Source organism: Rhineura floridana, chromosome 7 (genome assembly GCF_030035675.1).
Source record: "Rhineura floridana isolate rRhiFlo1 chromosome 7, rRhiFlo1.hap2, whole genome shotgun sequence".
NCBI classification, from domain to species: domain Eukaryota; kingdom Metazoa; phylum Chordata; class Lepidosauria; order Squamata; family Rhineuridae; genus Rhineura; species Rhineura floridana.
This window is the reverse complement of record NC_084486.1, coordinates 67,086,079-67,107,228: the sequence shown is the minus strand read 5'-3', so window position 1 is coordinate 67,107,228 and position 21,150 is coordinate 67,086,079. Positions and strand designations below refer to the sequence as shown.

The 21,150-nt window shown below is 41.5% G+C and overlaps 1 non-coding gene across 1 annotated transcript; it reads left to right on the top strand.

Moving 5' to 3' along the window:
• Positions 1–20,760: 20,760 nt before the first annotated feature.
• LOC133389861 (U1 spliceosomal RNA) lies at positions 20,761–20,923 on the top strand. Its single transcript, XR_009764178.1, has one exon. It is a non-coding gene; the product is annotated as a U1 spliceosomal RNA (small nuclear RNA).
• The last annotated feature ends 227 nt before the right edge of the window (positions 20,924–21,150 follow it).

Below are 21,150 nucleotides of genomic sequence, written 5' to 3'. Positions count from 1 at the left end.
GGCTTGTCCCAAAATGTTCCCCAGTGCCTAACAAATCCAAACCCTTCCACCTGACACCATCGTCTCATCCACGCATTGAGACTGCAAAGCTGGGCCTGTCTGGCTGGTCCTGCGCGTGGAACCGGTAGCATTTCAGAGAAAGCCACCTTGGAGGTCCTGGCTTTCAGCATCCTACCTAGCAACCTAAATTTTGCTTCCAGGACCTCACGGCTGCATTTCCCCATGTCGTTGGTGCCAACGTGCACCACGACCACTGACTCCTTCCCAGCACTGTCTACCAAACTATCTAAACGACGGGCGATATCCGCAACCTTCGCACCAGGCAGGCAAAACACCTTTGCGGTCTACATGCCCATCTCACACCCCACTGTCTATGTTCCTAATGATCGAATCACCCACTGTAATCTCTGATTCCTTTTAAATCCCACCTTCTTGTGGCGTCTCCCGCGGGGCGAAGGGGGGCGAGCCTCCGCCGGCTTATCTGACAGTACAGGCTCAATGGGTGCCAGCTCGGCCACAGGAGGCGGGAAAGTGTTTGAAATGCCAGGAGGGGAATCCTGGGGTGGTGGTGGAGCTGGCACACTCGCCTGGTCATTCCCCATCTCTGTTGGGGCGTCTGTAGGTGGAGTGAGGTCTGCTTCGGCGGGAGAGCTGTCTGTGGGAACTGGCAGACTGTCAACTACTCCCCCTCCCTCATTGTCCTCGAAAGCCTCATCTACCTCTGATTCCTCCCCGTGCTCTATCTGAGGAGGCTGGGGCTCGGCCGACTCCCCTCCCTGATCCTCCTGGGAGAGCTGGGGCTCAACACTCACGGAGCTTTAATCAGAACTGCTGACTATTAAACCACTCTGGCCATTGGAGCTCTGTCAGGGGAATAGGAGTCTCCTCCCAGCATCCTTCACAAACTACACTTCCCAGGATTCTTGGGGGAAGTCCTGATTGTCTAAAGTGAAATTAATGTCTGACATGGGTGTGGCCCCCTGAAATAAATGTCTGGTGTGGGTGTGTCCCCCTGATTAGGCAAGCCCAGCAGGTGTGAGTTTGACTTTTAGAACACTGACAATTGGTTCTTACTGAACATGCCTGGGTTTATCATTGACTCCAATGCTAAATTTCTTAAATTAATTAAAATTCGGCCAGGCATTTTTTACACTGCAGAAGATGAAGGTCAGAGTATGGGGCAAGGTCAGTAATAGGATTAAAGGTACTTTGTGCACATGGCTGATTTTTAATTAATTTCAACAAATTATGAGATCTCTGACAGCAAAAAGTCCAAAAGGAGTCTGGTTTTTTCCTCTGTTTTTACACTTTGAACTCTCAATTCTCTGACTGTTTTGTGTATCACCATGAAAATTTAGAGGGTTGTTAAGCAAGCATTTCTGAGTTCAGGACTATAAGTTTTGTAAGGTTTTGTTTTGAAATGAGCTTATGGGAAGTATCAGAATTGCACGGGGTTATTTTCAATATTGCAAAATGCAAAAAATCCATGTTGGCTATAGTATACATCCACTCTTGTGGCTGTATAATTTGTAGAACATGTTACAGAATATACCCCCAATAAAACATTAGGGTTTTTTTTACAGGGGGGATATGAAACTGCTTGGCAGGCGTGATGTGCGCCAAAGATGACTACTTCCATAACAGCAAAGAGGGCAAAGTACATAGTTCTGATCTTTGGCTAAATACATACAGGTTTGTTTGATAGGAAGGGCAGAAAGAGAGATGCTCTCAGATCTACACCTCCCAAAACATCTTCCTGTGTGATAGGGAAGGTACCTAGTATTGTCAGCCTGCATGCCCATTGGACCTGATGAGCCCCCAAGATCATAGCTGGTTTGACGCTTGGCAATCATCACCCCCCCTGGAACACACCATAAAATGGGCTAGTCCTAACATGGCTTTTGCCTTTGTTTGCCTGGAGTGTTTGTTAGGGGTGTGCATGGCCCCAGGATTCACTTCATATCTGTCGATTTTTCTTCAAAGCCCAATATGTTTCTGAGTTGCTCTCTGCTGTCTTCTTCAATCTGTAATTTGCTTCCTAAGCACTCTAAAAAAAATGAAGCTGTGTTCTGCTGTAATGGCGAATCTAAAAACAGCTATAACTTTTTCCTCCTTTTCACCAAAGTGGATGACATTTACAGGTACAGGAGCTGCTCCAGAATGGATTAAGCCTGCCAAAATCCAGGTAACTAGGTCCAGGGGCTTTTGTGGGGGAAGTAAAAGAAGTCTTTGTCCTCCACAATCTCTTATGAAGGGGATAGATTTTTTTTTTACCTTAAAATAATCAAGAGGTGGCTGAGTGCTGGGTACTGTTGCTTGTACACTTAAAAAAAAAGTTGTAGCTTCACACAGGCCTTGCCTGTGTCCTCTGATAGGCCACAGACCTCTGATATAGACTTTACAATACTGTGATACTGTTTGGAATGCTGTCTGTGAAGTGCTGAAGAGCTCTGAGTTGTGTTTCTGTTAATACAGAGCAATTGGGGGGGTATATCCTTAAATGAAGCTTTTAATTTTTAAAAAATCCTCCTCCCACTGTACTTAACAAAGATCAAGTCAATGCCCCACAAGCAACATTTTGGACAGCCTCACTTCTTGCAAAGCCCAGCCCCAGGACCTAGAAAAAAATGAGATACCCCAAACAAACAGCTATTCTGTACAAAGGACTACAGAGTGACAGAACCCTCTGTGGCTTTTGGGGGCCCTGATCTGACTGAGGGGAGGGATTATTGGCATCATGCTTCAGCTCAGGAGGGGGAATCACATGGATTCATCTCAAATGGGAATAGCAGAATTGGCTGTGGTGAAGAATGGACTTCCTAAGTGTTATTTCCCTACTCTCAGGTTAATTCCTGTTGCTCCTAAATGCCTCTGACATAAGGGAAATAGGAACCTGTGTGTAACAGCAGGAGATTCAGGGCAGACAGTAGAAAACACTTGTTCACACAGTCAATTTAGGGAATCTTCTCCAGGAGATGTGGTCATGACCACTAATGTAACTAGTTTCTAAAGGTGATTAAATAAGTTCGGGGAGGATGCTCTGTCACTAACTATTAGTACATGATGCATTGCAAGGCAGTATTCCTCTGAACACCGGTAGCTGCGGAGTAACAATGGGAAAGAGCTACAATGTCCAAACCCTGCCTGTTTGGTTTAGTTTAGTTTAGTTTAATTTCATTTATAAACCGCCCATAACCAACGGCTCCCTGGGCGGTGTACAACATAAGATAATACAATAAATCAACAAAAATCACAAAATATAAAAATACAGATACATAATAACAATAATGTAATATTAAGAACACTAAACCATTAAAACATTAAAATACTTTAACATGAATTAAAATGCCTGGGAGAATAGAAAGGTTTTAGCCTGGCGCCGAAAGGATAACAACGTAGGCGCCAGGCGTACCTCCTCGGGGAGACTATTCCACAATTCGGGGGCCACCACCGAAAAGGCCCTTGATCTTGTCACTACCCTCCGAGATTCTCGATGAGTCGGTACTCGGAGGAGGGCCTTAGATGTCGAACGAAGTGCATGGGTAGGTTCGTAGCGGGAGAGGCATTCCATCAGGTATTGCGGACCCGCACTGTGTAAGGCTTTATAGGTCAATACCAGCACCTTGAATCTAGCCCGGAAACAAATTGGCAACCAGTGCAAATGGGCCAGAACAGGTGTAATATGTGAGGACCGATTGGTCCTCGTCAACAGTCTGGCTGCTGCGTTTTGCACTAGCTGCAGCTTCCGAACCGTCTTCAAGGGCAGCCCCACGTAGAGTGCATTACAGTAGTCCAATCTAGAGGTCACCAGAGCATAAACAACTGAGGCGAGGTCGTCACTGCCCAGATAGGGGTGTAGTTGGGCTACCAACCGAAGGTGGTAGAACGCATTCCGAGCCACCGAGGCTATCTGAGCCTCCAGTGACAAGGAAGGATCGAAAAGAACCCCCAGACTATGAACCTGTTCCTTCAGGGGGAGTGTAACCCCATCCAGAACGGGATGAACATCCACCATCTGTGCAGAAAAGGCATTCACCAACAGCGTCTCGGTCTTGTCTGGATTGAGTTTCAGTTTATTAGCTCCCATCCAGTCCATTATCACGGCCAGGCAACGGTTCAGCACATCAACAGCCTCACCTGAAGAAGATGAGAAGGAGAAATAGAGCTGTGTGTCATCAGCGTACTGATGGCAACGCACTCCAAAACTCTGGATGACCGCACCCAGAGGCTTCATGTAGATGTTGAAAAGCATGGGGGACAGAACCGATCCCTGAGGGACTCCACAATGGAGAGTCCAGGGTATCGAGCAATGCTCCCCAAGCACTACCTTCTGGAGACAATCCGCCAAGTAAGAGCGGAGCCACTGCCAAGCAGTACCCCCAACTCCCAACTCCACGAGTGTCTCCAGAAGGATACCATGGTCGATGGTATCAAAAGCAGCTGAGAGATCAAGGAGAATCAACAGAGTTACACTCCCCCTGTCCCTCTCCTGACAGAGGTCATCATACAGGGCGACCAAGGCTGTTTCTGTGCCAAAACCAGGCCTAAAACCGGATTGAAACGGATCTAGATAATCGGTTTCATCCAAGAGCGTCTGGAGCTGGGCGGCAACCACCCGTTCCAAGACCTTGCCCAGAAATGGAACATTCGCTACCGGTCGATATTTGTTCAAATTATCTGGGTCCAAGGAGGACCTCTTCAAAAGAGGTCTCACTACAGCCTCCTTGAGACAACGGGGGACAACTCCCTCTCTCAAGGAGGCATTGATCACTTCCTTGGCCCATCCGGCAGTTCCAGCCCGGCTAGCTTTTACTAGCCAAGAGGGGCAAGGGTCCAGTGCCGACGTGGTCGCACGCACCAGTCCAAGCACCTTGTCAACTTCCTCAAGCTGCACCAACTGAAACTCATGCAATAATTGAGGACAAGATCGTGATCTGGGTACCTCAATTGATTCAACTGTTCTAACATTAGAGTCGAGATCCCTACGGATGCATGCGATTTTATTTTGGAAGTGCCCCGCAAACTCGTTGCAGCGGGCTTCAGATGCCTCTGTGATGTCCTGAGGGCCAGAGTGTAAAAGTCCTCGTACTATCTTAAAAAGCTCCGCTGGGCGGCATAAAGATGATCTAATAGTGGCAGCAAAATAACACTTTTTTGCTGCCCTTACTGCTTTTATATACAACTTAGTGGAGGCACTTACCAAGGCATAATTGCATCCGTTTCGAGTTCGCCTCCATCTGCACTCAAGCCTCCTCCTCTCTTGTTTCATCACTCTCAGCTCCGGGGTATACCACGGAGCTGCATGAGCTCTACATCGAAGGGGGCGCACAGGAGCGATCGTGTCAACAGCCCGGGTCATTTCTGTATTCCACAGTTTGACCAGGGCCTCGACAGGAGCACTAGTCTTATCAGCCGGAAAATCTCCCAGAGCCTTCTGAAAACCCAGAGGATCCATTAGTCTCTGGGAGCGCACCAACTTAATAGGTCCCCCACCTTTGCAGAGGGAAAGGGTCGCCGTAAGCCTAAATCTCAGTAGGCGGTGATCTGTCCATGACAATGGGGTAGATGAAAAACACCCCACCTGCAGGTCACCATCTCCATGTCCAGTGGCGAAGATCAAATCAAGAGCGTGTCCCAACACATGCGTTGGGCCAGTAGAAAATTGAGACAGCCCCATTGTTGTCATGGAGGCAATGAAGTCCTGAGCTGCCCCAGATAAGACAGCCTCGGCATGGATGTTGAAATCCCCCAGTACCAAAAGTCTAGGGGATCCCAACAGCACCTCCGAGACTATCTCTGTCAGCTCAGCTAGGGAAGCTGTTGGGCAGCAAGGTGGGCGGTACACCAACAGAATTCCCAATCTGTCTCACTGGCCCAACACAAGGTGGAGACACTCCAGACCAGTCACCGTCTGGACAGGGTGCCTAGTGAGAAAAAAAGAACTCTTATAGACCATGGCGACCCCCCCTCCCCGGCCCTCGGATCTACCACAGTGCTGCACCGTGTACCCGGGTGGGCAAAGCTGGGAAAGAGCAACTCCTCCCTGCTCCCCCACCCAGGTCTCGGTTATACATGCCAGATCGGCGTTCTCCTCCACAATCATATCATGGATAAGGGAGGTTTTATTATATACCGATCTGGCATTTAAAAGCAGCACTTGGAGATCTGAGAGCTGGCTGATAGGACAACCCGAAATCCTGTGGATATGAGGAGAACCGGAACAAGGTACAGACACGACTTGTCTGGAACAAGTTCCCCTTACCTGGCATGTTCTCCTCCTAACACCATACCTCCCATTACCCGTCACTACATTAATCGGGGCCCTCGAAAGTCCCCCAGGTACACATAAAATCCTCTCTCCCAGGCACATATTAAAAACACAAAAAATTCATACACACACACACACTAACATACACACAACACAATCCTCACTTATACAACACAGCAACAATAAATAACAAATAACAAATGATGATGGCAGCGTCCACACTCGGGTCAATGGCAAAGCGATCAAAGGCTGTAGCAGCAACAGCAACAGCAACAGCGCCCACAGCCAAAGCACCGGCGGCAGTTCAGTTCCAGGCAAGCGGCAGATGATGGCAGATGAGGGCCTGGTCCTGCAAGGTGCCATCTGCAGAGCGGGAGCCCAAGAAGGAGAGAGCAGAGATGTTAGCCAAGCAGCAAGCAGCAGCGCAGCAGCAGCACAGGCAAGCAGATGGCTCTCCCTCCCTGGGCGGTGATGGTCCTCTTCCCCTTGCAGGCAGTGGGTCTCCCAAGCCCCCTCAGCCAGCCGGCTTATATATCCCCTCCAAAGAAGGGACAGGTGGAACAGTATCAGGCACAGCTGGCTGAGTGCCTAGGGCCTGTGGGCCTCTCAGAGGCATCTGGTTAGCCACGGTGGGAAACAGCATACTTCCCTTGATGGACTTCTTGTCTGATCCTGCAGAATTCTTATGTTCTTACCTTGACGAAGCTCTAAGTTAAGCTTTTTGCCCCCAAATTAAATTTATTTAGTAACATAATCAGTTTTGTTTAGTGACGGTGGTACTCACCAGTACGGAGTACAGTCACCTCTTTTTGCTGCCCATGGCAGCCATTTTGTGCTGGCACCCACAGCACTTTTATCAGTATATGAGTACTGGCACAGTGACACCTCATTTTTTATCAGTCAACCAACCAACAAAAAACCCCACTGAGCGTAACCATAAATGAATATCATTTGAGGCTTTTCACATTAATGCAGTCCTGCCACTTAAAAAATAAGGACAGCCCTTTACAGCTGCTAGAAAGACTTCTGTTGCTAAACAAACCAAGGGTGAGTAATACTTGTCTTTTGCAATCTGAGCACAAGTCTTTGCTTTCAGAGCTGCAGGCTCCTTTTGTTAAGGCCTTTCTTTTTAATCTCTGGGAGAATTTGGTTCAGGAAGGCTGTGGATCTCTATATTACTTGTCCTAGCCGCACAGATCTATTTTGCCGTAGGGCAGCAATTTCCTATTTTCTGAGAAGTGAGATGATAAATAAATATATGGCTTAGTGGAAGTCAATAGCTCTGATGCTTTCCATTACACAATATATGGCTCCTCATAATTGTAAAAGCTGAAGACTTTTTCTTTTTGCCTCCATGAGGAGAAGAGTGCCTTGGGAAAGACTAGTTCTTAGGTACATAATTTTTTTTTTCAGTTACCAAAACTTACTTTGCACCATGAGCAGTATCTAGGAACTGGTGTTCAAAATTGTTGGGCAGCTGGTGTGGGTGGCGAATAATGAAACTTCCTTATAAAAATGGGTTTTTTGGGGGGCGGACCCTTTTTCTAACAAGACATGTTGGTGGTGGTGAGATGAATTATACATAATGTTTGTAAGCTTATGAATGTATCCCACTATACATCATCATTAGTTTCATATTGTGGATTTGTTTGGCTGGCTTTTCAGAAGCATGGACTCTTAAGCTGTGCACTGTCTTGTTCTCAGAATTATAATTAACATTGGAAGGGTGAATAAAAAAGAAATGTCATAGATTCATGAATTCAGAATAATCTAATAATCGAAAACTCAAAGGCTCAGAGTTCCCTGACCCGGCAAGATGGCGATCTAGGAGGAAGCTAATTTTAATGCTCCCCAGACAAAGAGATCAAAATAACTTACCCAATGCTAAAAAAAACTCCTTAATTATTTCAAGGACTATACAGGAACATCATTTACTTGGAAGGACTGTTTTTATCTGCTGATTACCTCTCATTCTTTGGCTACTCCCTGCTGTCTGGACGTTTTATAATTAAAGCTGAGACACAACAGACTTCGAGCGTGGAGCCTATTTTCCAACTGTAAGTAACTAAAAGCGTAAAGCTTATCTCAAGAGACTAAGAGACTATTTTATTCTATTTCATCCATCTATAGTGACTATGATGAACAAAATAATATATTAACCTAACACTACATCATGATGGTTCTCACTAGAAATGCATGTAAAACGCTGGGTATTTCTCCCACCCTTGAAGCTCTTCCAACTAGCTCTCAAAAATCCTCTCGCAACCATAAACAGATGGAGATTACACAATATTACAAAGCAAATAATAGCAAAATGGGAAGAAAAGAAAGTAATGAAATGTCAACATCAAATTCACACCCTTCTCCTATAATTAGGACAAACAAGGATGTCCTTGATATCTCTTTAAGCAACATAGAAATACTAGCCTCTAAGTGGGAGGATTCATCCTGCCCTAACTTAGCCGAAGAACTAAAATGGGCTGAGCAAAGCGAGTCCTCTACTCCTGCTTCTGATTCTTACTTGAAAGATTTTCCAATTAATTTATCCACACCCAGCTCCATGCCCTCTCTTGAATCATTTTACAATGAAGCAACACCAGAACTGCAGTCTATCAAAAGTATAGAAACCTTAATACCATCTTCGCCATCCTCATTAAAAATAAATTCAATTTCACATATCGAATATGATCTCTATGACTCTATTAATTTAAATGATGTCTTACCTAATGAGCAAAGAGAACATGATATTGCAGAATTGGATAAACCCCATGAAGGATTTAAACTTCATACAACAGAGGATAACAATGAGACGAATATAACAATGATTAAATGGATCTCAGCAACCATACAATATTTCTCCCAAATTGTTACAGATCTCACTCAACTAAGTCCCTTATTAACAACATTAATTGCGCTCACTAGAAAAATAGACTCAAACTAGTTCACCAAATGCCGATACAACAAACAGATCGCAAACTACTCAAACTAGGAGAAAGGACTGGAAACTATCTTCAAAGAATAAGACTAATATGAATTCACAAACAAACCAACAAAAGAAAAAAACTAAGAACATAAAAAACAACAACTTAACAAGAAAGTCTCACATGAACTTTAAGAAACTATACAAACTATTAGATCCGCCATGTCGAGCTCCAAAAAAGAAAGAAAAGGAAAAGAAAAAGGAAAAGGAAAAGGCAAAAGAAAAAGAAACAAGAACTGCCAGAAAGGAGCTCTGTCAGAATCTTTGAGAGCCCGAATTTTCTCGAGGATCAAATACTGTTTCATTAATTCAGAACTCAACTCAAGAGACCATAATACAGAAGACATCACAGATGACTTATAACGAACTTCATAAGGAACTCCACCAGATCCAAACCCAACAAAAAAATAATAAGATAGTGACATCAAACCAAACACAGAACCGATACTGGAAACTAGTTCTAAACCCAAGAAAATTAGTACTTTCGAATTTCCCTAAAGTTAAGAGATGGCTCCCACAGAGGGAACGCAAACAGCATTTATGGGAACTTCTTGAGGAAATAATTCCCAGCACCATTGACATAAACTCAATCTCATCGGTACAATACTTCTTTTACAATTATGTTACAGCCAGAGCAGTTATCTCCTTTTATGATGTGAGAAATGCACATCTCCTCTACACTTTTAAAGAGACACTTGCCTACAGCCATCTATGGGTTGTAAGATACTTTGAAAACTATGCTCCACCGCAAAGCCTTTTTGAAACTCCATTCTGTCACACAAACCTATCTATTCATTCACATCCAAAGACGAATACTCGATGAATAGAGAACGTCCACAGCTCTCCTATAGATCAAGGAACTCAATATCCAATATTGAAGCTTCTGGAAGAACAATTGCTCCTTGACCTCTATCCTGATCTCAATCCCAACGAACAACTTGAGACTATTAATAGACTGAAAGTTCTAATACAATCTTTAGAGAATACAAAGAAACTAACGACATCACCTGAAACCCCAATACAAGACCCGTCTGAGTCGCAATTAATACACAATGAGCCTTCAAGCTTATCTTTGCCAACTAATACTTTAAAATTCACTTCGCGACTGTCAAAGAACACCTTAATTACCCAATCACATCCTTTTACAGCTATTGAAAATGAACAAGGAGAAAAGATACCATATCAACTTTCAACTACCCATCCTTCATCTAACTGACTGAAACCCAAGCCAAGAGCGAAAGAACTTAGTTTACTTTCATGGAACATTGCTGGATGGAACAATAATTCTACCAATCAGGACACGATAGATTATTTATCCTCTTATGACATAATATCCTTACAAGAAGCCTGGTCTCTGAGTGAACTGACCCTTGATGGTTTTACATCTTATTATCTCCAAGCAACTCCTAGCGATAGAGGTGGCAGACCCAAAGGAGGAGTCTGCACTTTTATCTCAACCTCTTTAAAAGTCGAAACCATACTTGCTGGGACTTTCAGAGATCTAGCTATTGCTCTCATTTTAAAATTCACCAAATTCTCATTGATACTTATCAATGTATACTTACCTCCCATTTGTAGTAATAATATAATTAGCAATAGAATCATTTCACTTGAAGCTTTCATTACTAAATTGATGATCGAAAATCCGGACAAAAAATTAATTTTACATGGGGACTTTAATGCTCGAATTGGCAATTCAGATGCAGCATTATTCCAAAAGTATCACCAACTACCTCTACTCTTATTGGAGACTATTAAAATACCCCCTCGTTCTTCCAAGGATAATGCTACAAATTATGCAGGACTCCTGCTAATCAAAATGTGTACAGAAGCAAACCTAATATTGCTAAATGGTCGAACAAAGGGAGACACTCCAGGGGAATTTACTTATTATTCTTCCAATGGCTCATCTCAAATTGATTTTGTGTTTGTTTCAATAGATTTTTACTCTTTGGTAAACAAATTTCGTATTGAAAATCGTCGAGAAAGTGACCATTTACCAACCATTACTGAATTTAACCCCAATGTAACTGACTTCTATTTCTCTAATAGAACATTTGCTAATAATGAAGTAGAAATACGTCCAACTAGGGTTAAATGGTTACCAAAGCTGAGCGACGAGATAACCAAGTTATTAATCTCCCCGACTATTAACAAAATTAAAGATGAATTACTAGAACCCACTTCTATGACTGACACACTCCACATCTTCCAATTACTTATGACAAATTTACAAACGATTATCATAAATACATCACGCCCCCACTCTATTAACCATCGCTCAAAATCTAAGATATGGTTTGACAATGAATGTGCAATAGTCAACCGCCAAATGAGAGATACTTACCGAAAAGCAAGTTTATCAGGGACTCCTGAAGACTTGCTTGCATACTGTGAAATAAAGAAAAAATATAAATCATTAATTAAGAACAAAAAACAACAAGATAAGAAAAGTGCTTGGCAAAAATTACTAGAAGCTGCTAAACAAAATAACACTACTAGTTTTTGGCGTATAGTTACATCTCATTGGCCAAAATCTCAATACCACAACTCCATAAATATACCAGCACCTGTCTGGGAATCATATTTTTATAATTTATACCTGGACCAAATTGACCTAAATCCATCATTTCACCCACCAAATGAGTCTTTGCAGAAGTGGTCCCCAGTCTCTAAACAGGAAATTGTCTATCTGATCTCAAAATTGAGGTGCAATAAAGCTCCTGGACCAGACAATATCCCCTCTGAGGTCTTCAAAACGAATGTAAATTGGTGGGCTCCCATTCTGGCTTCATTGTTCACATTTATCGATTCTACATTAACGATACCAAAAGATTGGGGATTGGCTACAATTGTACCCATTTATAAAAAAGGCTCGGTAAACGACCCGTCCAATTATAGGCCGATTAGTTTACTTAACTTAATTAGTAAACTATACGCAGCCCATCTCCTTATAAAACTGAACGACTGGATTGAGCAGAACGATATTTTACTGGATGAACAAGCTGGCTTTCGATCGAAAAGATCAATTTTTGACCATATACTTGTGCTTCAACACTTAATTGATAAATACGCAGCCAGAAAAGGAGGAACCCTCTATACGGCCTTTATAGATCTGAAGGCCGCATTTGATTCAATTTCTCGTCCCCGTCTTTGGTCAAAATTAAACCATCTAGGCACGGATAATCGCCTCATTACCTTAATACAGGGTCTTTATAGCAACACCTTCATGCAAATAAGATGCAATACTAATGGACATTTAACTAACCCTGTCCCAACATTTAAAGGGGTTAAACAGGGATGTGTCTTAGCCCCAGTATTGTTTAATATATATATTAACGATATTGTACATAATCTTTCAACAACAGCTACACACCCTCCCATATTAGCCAAAAAATCGAGAAACATCCTTCTATACGCGGACGATATTGCTTTAATAGCGAGAACCCCAATCGATCTGAAGAGACTTCTTGCCAAATTAGCAACTTACTGTCACACGGAGTCACTGACGATAAATTAGCAAAAGACTAAAATAATAGCTTTTACTAAGAAAAAAACCAAACATCATTGGCGAATACAAGGAAATGAAATTGAACAAGTTAATTCTTTCAAATATCTGGGTTATGTCATACAAGCGTCAGGTAATTGTCACATGCATAACAAACTTATGATTTCCAATGCTAAGAGAACGATGAAAGCACTGTTTGCTTTCTACTTCTCTACTGGCGGACAATCTTTCTTGCCAGCCATTAAAATCTTTAACGCTAAAATAATAGCACAATTAATTTACGGCTCTCAGGTAAATAAGAATCTCAGCTTTAAAGAGTTTGAAACGATCCAGACCATCTTTCTGAGATCCATAATGGCAATTCCAACATGTATTCCCAATAACATTCTGAGATTGGAAGCCGGAGTACAATCAATTGAAACCAGAATATGGCTTTCAAGAATTAATGTTTGGCTAAAACTTAAGTTTAACCCTATTGGTTTTACTCCAGATATTCTAAATGACAATTTTAAATCTCTATGGGCAGATCTCGTGGTAGATAAACTCACAAAGATAGGTTTTTCACCTCAACTTATCTTTACCATGGGATATCAAGCAGCTATAAATAATATACGCCAACGCCTGAAAGATATTGACCACCAGCAACATTTGGTATTAATCAGAAACCAAAGACATAACCCCACCTTTTTCACCCCAATGCCATATTTACTAAACCTAGAAATCCCAAAATACCGTAAAGCTTTTTCCCAGATCAGATTGGATATCTTACCGTCGGCTGTTATGGAGGGCAGGTTCACTAAAATACCATACAAAAATCGAGTATGTCCTTGTGGGGAAGATGTACCTGAAAATAACACACATGTACTTTTCTATTGCCCCTTTTATAATGCATTAAGACATCAATTGATTATCCCCCTTCTGGCCACTTTACAACATAAATCTGAACACTTTTGGTTGCAACATCTTCTTGATGATACATTGCCCATTATAACAATCCAGGTTGCAAAATATAGCGTTGCTGTTCAAAAACTCAGATCCAATATTTTAAAAAAGCTCTCCTAATTGAATATATTACCCAATAGGATGAATAATATTATGAAATATAATCTATTTTTATATTGTTTTAACTGACTTCTATTTTAAAAAATTTAGTTTATTGATTTTATTAGAATTGTCATCAATGTATAATTGTTGTGTTTAAATTTTTAATGTATTTTACTGACCATGTGGTCGAATAAACTGTCATTCATTCATTCATTCAAAGGCTCAGAATATCCAAAACAAAGTTTTTCCAAGAATCTTAATTGCTTTACAGAAATCACTGCTGCCAACCAAAGCACGGCTTTAGAACTGTGTGTGTTATGTGCCTTCAAGTCGATTACGACTTATGGCGACCCTATGAATCAGTGACCTCCAAGAGCATTTGTTGTAAACCACCCTGTTCAGATCTTGTAAGTTCAGGTCTGTGGCTTCCTTGATGGAATCAATCCATCTCTTGTTTGGCCTTCCTCTTTTTCTACTCCCTTCTGTTTCCCCCAGCATTATGGTCTTTTCTAGTGAATCTTGTCTTTTCATTATGTGTCCAAAGTATGATAACCTTAGTTTCATCATTTTAGCTTCTAGTGATAGTTCTGATTTAGTTTGTTCTAACACCCAATTATTTGTCTTTTTCGCAGTCCATGGTATCTGCAAAGCTCTCCTCCAATACCACATTTCAAATGAGTTGATTTTTCTCTTATCCACTTTTTTCACTATCCAGCTTTCACACTGTTTACTAGAGATCAGGAATACCATGTTGTGAATGATCCTGACTTTAGTGTTCAGTGATACAGCTTTGCATTTGAGGACCTTTTCAAGTTCGATCATAGCTACCCTCCCCAGACCTAACCCCCTGCTTTCTTGACTATTGTCTCCATTTTGGTTAATGCCTGTGCCAAGATATTGATAATCCTTGACAAGTTCAATGTCCTCATTATCAACTTTGAAGTTACATAAATTTTCTGTTGTCATTCCTTTAGTCTTGATGTTCAGCTGTAGTCCCACTTTTGTGCTTTCCCCTTTAACTTTCATCAGTATTCATTTCACATCAGTAATGATCTGCTAGTGGTATGGTATCATCTGCATATCTTAAATTATTGATATTTCTCCCTCCAATTTTCACACCTCCTTCATCTTGATACAATTCTGCTTTTCGTATTATATGTTCTGCATATAGATTAAACAAATGAGGGTGATAAAATACACCCGTCTCATACCTTTCCAATTGGTTTCTCCATATTCTGTCCTTACAGTAGCCCCTTGTCCAAAGTATAGGTTGCGCATCAGAACAATCAGATGCTATGGCACCCCCACTTCTTTTAAAGCATTCCATAGTTGTTCATGATCTACACAATCAAAGGCTTTGTTGTAATCTATAAAGCACAGGGTGATTTTCTTCTGAAATTCCTTGGTCCATTCCATTATCCAACATGTGTTGGCGATATGATCTCTGGTACCTCTTCCCTCTCTAAATCCAGCTTGGACATCTGGCATTTCTTGCTCCATATATGGTAAGAGCCTTTGTTGTAGAATCTTGAGCATTACTTTACTTGCATGGGATATTAAGATGATAGTTCAACAATTACTGCATTCCCTGGGACCCCGTTTCTTTAGAATTGGGATGTATATTGAACACTTCCACTCTGTGGGCCATTGTTTTATTTTCCTATTTGTTGACAACTTTTTGTCAAAATCTGAGCAGATTCCATCTCAATAACTTGTAGCAACTCTGTTGGTTGCCATCTATTCCTGGTGATTTGTCTCTTCACAGTATTTTAAGAGCAGCTTCCACCTCACATTCTAAAATTTCTGGTTCTTCATCATACGGTTCCTCCGTGAATGAATCTGTCATCCTGGCATCTCTTTTATATAATTCTTCAGTGTATTACTTCCATCTTCCTTTTATCTTGGGGAGATTCCACAAATTCATAAAGACCATTAATATCTGTTAGTCATCGCAATCTCTATATTCCGAGACAGTATATACTCAAGTTCCAAGGGCAAGGAAATTTCTCATTCATGCTCAGCTTGTGAGCATTCTGGCATCTTGGCTGTATGTTGAATAAAGAATGCTGAATTAGATGGATTGTTGATCTTATCCAGCAGGCTAATTCTTGAGTGTGTTAGTGCTCTAGCACACCCAACAATTCTTGTGCATATAGAATATTCCATTTATTTTCAATGAATTCTACAAAAGAAGCAAAGGAATGTGTTCTTTCATTGTAATGAAAAAGGCTGACTGTATACACTGAAGAAATCGCTGCTTGTTCTTCCAAGTGTAACTTTACTTCTTCATTCCTTATCATACTCTGGAGACACAGTTGCATCTTTGGCTTGGTCCATGTCTAGAATTCTGAAAGGGAAGAAGCTCTGAGAATTCATTAGCGGTCAGCTTTCGCAATCTAACTGAGTATTACAACAGTCTACAAGAGCCCCATTGGTCATGGGAGGTTGTATACCAAATATATTTTTCCACAGGGAAAGAATACAAAGACTCCAGAGCAGATTTCTGGTTTAGAATATATACCTTCTATTTATTTATTTTATTTATTTAAGATATTTCTATCCCACCCTTCTACCCCACAGTAGGGCACTTGGGGCAGCTCACAATAAAATAATACACAACAAAAACATTAAAATAGATAAAAATACATAAAATACAGTTGAGAAATACAGGGGACTATAGAGATAAAACTAAAAAGGGAGGAAAATATAATCAGTTTCAGGCTTCAGTCCCTCCCAAAGGCTTTCTGGAACAAGATGGTTTTCAGAAATCTCCGGAAGTCTTCTACTTCTTCCCATTTAATACTGCTATGTGCTGTAATAGAATGTAGTAGTACATTGAAACCTTTGTAAAAAGCACATTAACGTTCAGATTTAGCTTCCTAGGAATGTTTAATTTTAGTCCAAGATGTCCAAAAGCAACAGTGGACAGTTGCACATGCCCTTTGTCCTTTGTTACAGTCAGTATTGAACCAAGAATTATAATCACATTGGCACACATCTGCTTTCCTATTCAAGTTATTGATACTCTCTTGAATATCAGATGTTTTCCATTCACATCTTCATGCATGGATTTTGTCTGACATTCAGAGAAGTGTCCTGTTCATAAATGCACATGTATTAAATTATCTGCAGGTGAATTATGTTTGAAGAGATGTGAAGCAATATGAAAGTTTTAGCTATATACTTTGAGCTGACTAGCTCATTCACACATGGACATCACCAGCTGATGCTACAGTGATCAAGGTATAAACATGTATGTAGAAATCAGTCCATAGAGATTATGCATTGTATCTGACTAAGTCATACTCAGAGTAGGCTAACTACAGTGCACTGATTTTAATAAGTCTAATGTGAGTAGGACTTTTGATCCTTCTTGATTTCACCTCCCTCTTTTTTTAATAAGGATCCATTTTTAAATTAGGATCCTCTTTTTTATTTCACCCCTCTCTTTTGGATCCCCCTTTTTGATTCCATCCCATTCTTTTTGATAAAGATCCCTTTTTTGATTGTAGGGTGAAATCAAAATAGGAAGATCCTAATAAAAAAAGGGGTGGACTAAAAAGGGGGATCCAGTAAAGGGCAGGATCCTAGGGGTGCAATAGGGGAGTGATCCAAAGGGGAGGAGCTAAGGTCTTCAGTCTTTCACCCCATTGGAAGATGCATGGCATGTGTCAAGTTTGATGGAAGCTAGGTACGCTATTCTTCTACAGTACTCATAGTTAGGTACAACACCTTTTGCACAGAAGTCGTAGCAACATAGTTGTCATAGTTCTGTGCCATAAGGTTGTTATCAACTGCAAAGTTTCTTACCTTTCACAAATGAAGGCACTGGAGCTCCTTCCACTTGTCTGCTCACCTGCCTAACTCTGGTAATTAGATTTGAGAGGAATATAAGTGGTAAATGTGGGAGAGTTTGGACATTAGTTCTTTCCACAATACAGAAGTAGCCGCTGCTTTTCCTTAGTGTCAGTTCTGGGTGTTACAAGCCAAAAGAGATGCTCAGGGCAATATGCTTTCACCTTTCCTTACCCATAGCAGGGATGTTATGTGTATTGCAAACATAAATCAAGTACTTAGACCTGGCTTGAAGCAAAGTTTATTATAATCATTAGGAATAGGATGGAGTAGATCAAAATCCTTGCAGAAACAAAATGGTCAGAAATGTGTTTTTAAAGTCACTTTTCTTGACAAGTTTTATATTAAGTACATCAAAGTACTGCTTACAAAATGAGAAGGTTCTCCCCATCATTCTGTAGAAAGGTTGTATTTATAGTACTTATATAAAGAATTATATCACCATATCCCTGTAAACCACATTACTACTTCACAGATGAGAACAGTGAGATAGCCAAGGTTACTGATGAGGACTGAAGGATCTCAACCCATCTCATCCAGTACTAGACCCAGAAGACTTGCAGACTATTCCAAACAATCTCATTTGACACGCTGCTGTCATTTGAGACACCAGAGTACATCTTCCTCTAGCATCATCATTAATCAGTCACAGAGAGAAATACAGTTTCTGATAGTATAGTGGTGAATGGTATCTATGTTGGCTTGGTTGCTTTGCTGCTCATATTATATCCCCAACGGCTACATCCATTCCTATTCAGATCAGTACAATTGAAGACCATCTAGTTACATTTTTGAAAAAAAAGTTAAGCTCCAATTAAAGTGAGAGAAGGACCTGGTTCATTGGTGACCTTTAGCATTTGATTGCAGCATCTCTTCACATATGTGAAGTGGTAGAATCATAGAATCGGAGAGTTGGAAGGGGCCTTTAAGGCCATTGAGTCCAACCCCCTGCTCAATGCAGGAATCCAAATTAAAGCATACCTGACTGGTGGCTGTCCAGCTGCCTCTTGAAGGCCTCCAGTGTTGGACAGCCCACCACCTCCCTAGGTCATTGGTTCCATTGTTGCACCGCTCTAACAGTTAGGAAGATTTTCCTGATGTTCAGTTGAAATCTGGCTTCCTGTAACTTGAACACATTATTCTGTGTCCTGCACACTGGGACGATCGAGAAGAGATCCCAGCCCTCCTCTATGTGACAACCTTTCATGTACTTGAAGAGTACTATTATATTTCCCCTCAGTCTTCTCTTCTCCAGGCTAAACATGCCCAGTTCTTTCAGTCTTTCCTCATACGGCTTGGTTTCTAGTCCTCTGATCATCCTCGTTGCCCTCCTCTGAACCCTTTCCAGTTTGTCTTCATACTTCTTAAAGTGTGGAGTCCAGAACTGGATGCAGTACTCAAGATGAGGCCTAACCAATGCTTAATAGAGGGGAACCAATACTTCATGCAATCTGGAAACAATACTTCTGTTAATGCAGCTTAAAATAGCATTTGCCATTTTTTGCAGTCACATCATGCTGTTGGCTCATATTCAACTTGCGATCAACAACAGTTCCAAGATTCTGCTCGCATGTAGTATTGCTGAGCCAAATATCCCCATCTTATAACTGTGCATTTGGTTTCTTTTTTCTAGATGTAGAGCTTTGCACTTATCCCTGTTAAATTTCATTCTGTTGCTTTCAGCCCAAGGCTCCAGCCTTTGAATTTTGTTTCTGTCTTCCAAGGTATGAGCCTCCCTCCCAATTTTGTATCATCTGCAAATTTGATAAGCATTCACTGTACCTCCTCATCCAAGTCATTAATAAAAATGTTGAAGAGCACTGATCCCAGGACCGAGCCCTGCGGTACCCCTCTCATTTACCTCCCCCCAGTTTGAGAAGGAACCATTGATAAGCACTCTGAGTACAATTCTATAGCCAACTGTGGATCCACCTGATAGTTGTTCCATCCAGCCCACATTTAGCTAGCTTGCTAATCAGAATATCATGGGGCACTTTGTCAAAAGTTTTGCTGATGTCGAGATACATTATGTCCACAGCATTCCCACAGTCTACCAGGGAGGTTACCCGATCAAAAAGTGAGATAAGATTAGTTTGGCAGGATATGTTCTTGATAAATCCGTGTTGGCTTCGAGTAATCACTGCATTGTTTTCAAGGTGCTTACAGATTGATGGCTTTATAATCTGCTTCAGAATTATCCCAGGGATCGATGTCAGGCTGACTGGTCTGTAGTTCCCAGGTTCCTCCTTTTTGCCCTTTTTGAAGATAGGGACAACATTAGCCCTCCTCCAGTCATCTGGCACTTCACCCATCCTCCATGAGTTTGCAAAGATAATAGACAGTGGTTCCGAGAGTTCTTCAGCCAGTTCCTTCAATACTCTAGGGCAGCCTTTCCCAACCAGTGTGCCTCCAGATGTTGTTGGACCACAATTCCCATCTTTCCTGACCATTGGCAATGCTGGCTGAGGCTGATGGGAGTTGTGGTCTAACAACATCTGGAGGCACACTGGTTGGGAAAGGCTGCTCTAGGGTGTAGTTCATTGGGCCCTGGAGATTTGTTCAAAGTGATTAGTTATTACTTGACCATTTGTCTATCAATCTCAAGCTGCAATCCGGCCCCTTCATGTTTCTCAGGAGGGTCATAGACCCTCTTTTAGGAGAAGACTGAGCCAAGGTAGGAACTGAGCACTTCTGCCTTTTCTTTATCATCTGTTATTATTTTGCCATCCTCCTTGAGTAGCTGTACCACCATTTCTTTTCTCTGACTTTTACTATTTATGTACCTGAAGAAAGCTTTTTTGTTGCTTTTGGCATCTCTCGCTAACCTTAGCTCATTCTCAGCTTTAGCTTTCCTGATGCCATCCCTTCAATTCTGTGCTGTCTATAGTCTTCCTTTGTGGTCTGGCCTTCCTTCCACTTCCTGTATGCATCATTTTCTGTTTTCAGGTCATCTCTGAGCTTTCTGTGAAGCCACATTGGCTTCTTCTGTTGTCTTCTGCCTTTTTTCCTTGAAGGAATTGTTTGCCATTGTGTCTTTAGAATTTCCTCTTTTAGAAAATCCCAGCCAACTTGGACTCCTTTTCTCATTAGGGTCGCATGCCATGGAATCTTACCTGTCAGGGGAGATACCTTGATCACAAAGGAGGTTTTCCCAGGGTGAGGCTCATCCATTGCACTCCGGGTGTGCTGACCCCTGCGATTTCCCCAAATGCAGGAAACTCAACTACATAATTTGTGGTAGTGCATCAACAAACCATAGTTTGTTGTTATGATGCATAATGAGCCTTAGGCTCATGCACTTCTTTCTCTTTGAACTGTCAGGCATTAGCCTTTTCCAGGATGTCAAGGTCTGATCCTCATATTTAGGTGTGTCACTCAAATTAAGAAATCTTACTCAATTTAAAGCAAGAATTTAAGACAATTAATCTATCCACTTTAAATTTGCATATAGGTAAAAACTCAAGCTCCAAGGCTTATTAATGAACTGTGGATTGA